The sequence below is a fragment of the Carcharhinus amblyrhynchos genome, chromosome 1, assembly GCF_965287045.1.
Source record: "Carcharhinus amblyrhynchos chromosome 1, sCarAmb.v2.hapA, whole genome shotgun sequence".
Lineage (NCBI taxonomy): Eukaryota > Metazoa > Chordata > Chondrichthyes > Carcharhiniformes > Carcharhinidae > Carcharhinus > Carcharhinus amblyrhynchos.
The window spans coordinates 2,873,024-2,879,279 of record NC_137324.1 but is presented as its reverse complement, the minus strand read 5'-3'; positions in this window follow the sequence as shown (position 1 = coordinate 2,879,279).

The following is a 6,256-nucleotide window of genomic DNA, read 5'->3' as shown; positions in this document are numbered from 1 at the left end:
TGATACTGATTGATTGATACTGACTGATACTGATTGATTGGTACAGGTTGTCATGGATTGATTAATACTGACTGACACTGATTGATTGATGCAGATTGACACGGATTGATTGATACTGACATGTATTGATTGATAGTGACTGATATTGATTGATACTGACTGATGCTGATTGATTGATACAGTCTGACACTGATTGATTGACACTGCCTGAAGCTCATTGATTGATACTGACTGACGCTGATTGATTGATACTGACTGACGCTGATTGATTGATACTGACTGACGCTAATTGATTGAATCTGACTGACAGGTATTGATTGATACTGACTGACACAGATTGATGGATACTGACTGACACGGATTGATTGATACTGAACGAGACGGATCGATTAATACTGACTGACACTGATTGATACTGACTCATATTGATTGATTGATACTGATGCTGCTTGATTGATACTGACTGACACTGATTCATACTGACTGACGCTGATTGATTGATACAGACTGACACTGATTGATACTGACTGACACTGATAGATACTGACTGACACTGATTGATTGATACAGACTGACACTGATTGATACTGACTGACACTGATTGATTGATACAGACTGACACTGATTGATACTGACTGACACTGACTGATACTGACTGACACTGACTGATACTGACTGACACTGATTGATACTGACTGACGCTGATTGATTGATACAGACTGACACTGATTGATACTGACTGACACTGACTGATACTGATTCATATTGATTGATTGATACTGACGCTGATTGATTGATACTGACTGAGGCTGATTGATTGATACTGACTGACACTGATTTATACTGACTGACGCTGATTGATTGATACAGACTGTCACTGATTGATACTGACTGACACTGAGAGATACTGACTGACACTGATTGATACTGACTGACACTGATTGATTGATACAGACTGACACTGATTGATACTGACTGACACTGACTGATACTGATTCATATTGATTGATTGATACTGACGCTGATTGATTGATACTGACTGAGGTAGTATCTAGTACTAGGAAACATTAAATTTCTATCTCACTCTGACCAAGCCTCGCTGATTGATTGATATTGACTGACACTAATTGATGGATACTGACTGGTATGATTGATTGATATAGACTGACACTGATTGATACTGACTGACACTGATTGATTGATACTGACTGCTACTGATTGATTGGTACAGGTTGTCATGGATTGATTGATACTGACTGACACTGATTGATTGATACAGATTGACACGGATTGATTGATACTGACACGTATTGATTGATAGTGACTGACACTGATTGATTGATACTGACTGATGCTGATTGATTGATACAGTCTGACACTGATTGGTTGACACTGCCTGAAGCTGATTGATTGATACTGACTGACGCTGATTGATTGATTCTAAGTTGATTGATTGATGCTGACTGGAGCATATTTATTAATCTTGATGCTGGATGTTACAGGCTGAGTGACTGAATCTCACAGTCACTCAATGATACTGACTGACATCATTCTTATGCTCGTCTCTGCCTGATTTTTGTTCCCTCGTGTACATCAGTGCTTGGGCACAGAATCTCATTCTGATTTTTATTTCTTGTTGTTTCACAGCTACAACCGCTAAGACAACATTAGCCACAACGACTGAAGGTACTAGGAAAGATTAAATTTCAATCTCAGTCTGACCAAGCCTCGCTGATTGATTGATATTGACTGACACTAATTGATGGATACTGACTGGTATGATTAATTGATATAGACTGACACTGATTGATACTGACTGACACTGATTGATTGATACTGACTGCTACTGATTGATTGGTACAGGTTGTCATGGATTGATTGATACTGACTGACACTGATTGATTGATACAGATTGACACAGATTGATTGATACTGACACGTATTGATTGATAGTCACTGATACTGATTGATTGATACTGACTGATGCTGATTGATACAGTCTGACACTGATTGATTGACACTGCCTGAAGCTGATTGATTGATACTGACTGACGCTGATTGATTGATTCTAAGTTGATTGATTGATGCTGACTGCTACATATTTATTTATATTGATGCTGGATGTTACAGACTGAGTGACTGAATCTCACGGTCACTCAATGATACTGACTGACATTATTATGCTCGTCTCTGCCTGATTTTTGTTCTCTCGTGTACGTCAGTGCATGGACACAGAATCTCATTCTGATTTTTATTTCTTGTTGTTTAACAGCTACAACCGCTAAGACAACATTAGCCACAACTACCGAAGGTACGAGGAAAGATTAAATTTCAATCTCACTCTGACCCAGCCTCCCATATTTATTTGGGATTTTATCATTGAAATTCAGATGAATATGGATAATGAATTAATTATTGTCAGTTGTGCTTGCAGTGTTTCATTGTCTGTGTTGGAAGCTAGATTTCTCCGTACACAGAGCTGTGTTCTTTGCAGACAGAATGTATTGTACACACCGTGTGCTAGTTTCTGTTTCTGAAAATATTTTACAGACATTTACTGGTTTATTCCTCAGTCCAATGTAATGACCAACCAGAATCAAGCTGTCCAGCTAGGAATTTATCAATAAATAGTGAGAGTTTCTACAGGTATTTGATCAGGAAAAAAATCTGATAGTGAATGAAGCTGATTGCTTGATACTGACTGAATCTGATTGATTGATACTGACTGATGCTGATTGACACAGACTGACCCTGATTGATTACTACTGACTGACACAGATTGATTGATACTGACTGCCACTGATTGATTGATACTGACTGACGATGATTGATTGATACAGACTGACACTGATTGATTGATACTGACTGACACTGATTGATTGATGCTCACTGACGCCATTGATTGACACAGATTGACGTTGATTGATTGATACAGACTAACACTGATTGATTGATACTGACTGACACTGATTGATTGATACTGACTGACTCTGATTGATTGATACTGACTGACACTGATTGATTGATGCTCACTGACCCTCATTCATTGATGCAGACTGACCCTGATTGATTGATACAGACTGACCCTGATTGATTACTACTGACTGACGCAGATTGATTGATACAGACTGACACTCATTGATTGATACTGACTGACTCTGATTGATTGATACTGATTGACGCTGATTGATTGATACAGACTGACACTGATTGATTGATACAGACTGAGACTGATTGATTGATACAGACTGAGACTGATTGATTGATACTGACTGACTCTGATTGATTGATACTGACTGACACGGATTGATTGATACTGACTGACACTGATTGATTGATACTGACTGTCACTGATTGATACTGACTGACAATGATTGAGGGTGTCGAAATTTGCTGATGACACCAAGATTGGGGGAACGGCAAATTGTGCGGAGGGTGGGGAGAGTCTGCAGAAGGATCTAGATAGGCTGGGCGAATGGGCCAGGAAATGGCAAATGGAATTTAGTGTTGGCAAGTGTGAGGTAGTCCACTTTGGTAGGAAGAATGGTAGGAAGGACTATTACTTACGTGCCGAAAAACTGCAGCAGGTGACGGTGCAGAGGGATCTCGGGGTCCTTGTGCATGAGTCGAAAAAACCCAGCTTGCAGGTACAGCAGGTGGTCAGGAAGGCTAATGGGATGCTGGCCTTCATAGCGAGGGGGATTGAATATAAAAGTAGGGAGGTCTTGCTGCGGCTGTATAGGGCATTGGTGAGGCCGCAGCTGGAGTACTGTGTGCAGTTTTGGGCGCCGCACCTGCGCAAAGATATTTTGGCCTTGGAGGGAGTGCAGAGGAGGTTTACTAGGGCTGATACCGGAGTTGAGGGGGTTGAGCTATGAGGAGAGGCTGAATAAACTAGGCTTGTACTCGTTAGAGTTTAGAAGAATGAGGGGAGATCTCATTGAGACATATAAGATGATGAATGGGATGGATAGGATAGAGGTGGAGAGACTCTTCCCACTCAGAAATGACAGTAGGACTAGGGGGCACAGCCTCAAGATAAAGGGGGGGCGGTTTAGAACGGAGTTGAGGAGGAACTTCTTCACTCAAAGGGTGGTGAATCTCTGGAATTCTCTGCCCGTTGAAGTGGTGGAGGCTGCCTCGCTAAATATTTTTAAGACGCGGGTTGATGGGTTTTTGATAAGAGAGGGGATTAAGGGTTATGGGGAGAGGGCGGGAAAGTGGAACTGAGCCACGACAGATCAGCCATGATCTTATTGAATGGCAGGGCAGGCTTGAAGGGCTAGATGGCCTACTCCTGCTCCTATTTCTTATGATACTGAATGACACGGATTCATTGATACCGACTGAAACTGATTGATTCTGACTGACACTGATTCATACTGACTGATGCTGATTGATTGATACAGACTGACACAGATTGATTGATACTGACTGACAATGTTTGATACTGACTGACACTGATTGATTGATACAGACTGACACTCATTGATTGATCCTGACTGACACTCATTGATTGATCCTGACTGACACTGATTGATTGATACAGACTCACACTGATTGATACTGACTGACACTGATTGAATGATACAGACTCACACTGATTGATACTGACTGACCCTGATTCATACTGACGGACACTGATTGATTGATACTGGCTGATATTGAGTGATTGGATACTAACGCTGATTGATTGATACTGACTGACCCTGATTGATTGATACTCACTGACGCTCATTGATTGATACAGACTGACACTGATTGATTGATAATGACTGACACTGATTGATTGATATTGGCTGTCACTAATTGATACTGACTGACAATGATTGATATTGACTGGCGCTGATTGATTGATACTGACACTGATTGATTGATACAGACTGACTCTGATTGATACTGACTGACACTGATTGATTGATACTTCCTGAAGCTGATTGATTCTGACTGACGCTCATTGATTGATACTGACTGACACTGATTGATTGATACTGCCTGAAGCTGATTGATTGATACTGACTGACGCTGATTGATTGACTCTAAGTTGATTGATTAATGCTGACTGGAGCATATTTATTAATATTAACGCTGGATGTTACAGACTGAGTTACTGAATCTCACTGTCACTCAATGACCCTGACTGACATCATTCTTACGCTCGTCTCTGCCTGATTTTTGTTCCCTCGTGTACGTCAGTGCATGGGCACAGAATCTCATTCTAATTTTTATTTCTTGTTGTTTCACAGCTACAATCGCTAAGACAACATTAGCCACAACTACTGAAGGTACGAGGAAAGATTAAATTTCTATCTCACTCTGACACAGCCTCGCTGATTGATTGATATTGACTGACACTAATTGATTGATACTGACTGGTATGATTGATTGATATAGACTGACACTGATTGATACTGACTTACACTGATTGATTGATACTGACTGATACTGATTGATTGGTACAGGTTGTCATGGATTGATTGATACTGACTGACACTGATTGACTGATACAGATTGACACGGATTGATTGATACTGACACGTATTGATTGATAGTCACTGATACTGATTGATTGATACTGACTGATGCTGATTGATTGAAACTGACTGACGCTGATTGATTGATTCTAAGTTGATTGATTAATGCTGACTGGAACATACTTATTAATATTGATGCTGGATGTTACAGACTGACTGACTGAATCTCACAGTCACTCAATGTTACTGACTGACATCATTCTTATGCTCGTCTCTGCCTGATTTTTGTTCCCTCGTGTACGTCAGTGCATGGGCACAGAATCTCATTCTGATTTTTATTTCTTGTTGTTTAACAGCTACAACCGCGAAGACAACATTAGCCACAACTACCGAAGGTACTAGGAATGATTAAATTTCAATCTCACTCTGACCAAGCCTCCCATATTTATTTGGGATTTTATCATTGAAATTCAGATGAATATGGATAATGAATTAATGATTGTCAGTTGTGCTTGCAGTGTTGCATTGTCTGTGTTGGAAGCTAGATTTCTCCGTACACAGAGCTGTGTTCTTTGCAGACAGAATGTATTGTACATACCGTGTGCTAGTTTCTGTTTCTCAAAATATTTTACAGACATTTACTGGTTTATTCCTCAGTCCAATGTAATGACCAATCAGAATCAAGCTGTCCAGCTCGGAATTTATCAATAAATAGTGAGAGTTTCTACAGGCATTTGATCAGGAAAAAAATCTGATAGTGAATGAAGCTGATTGATTGATAC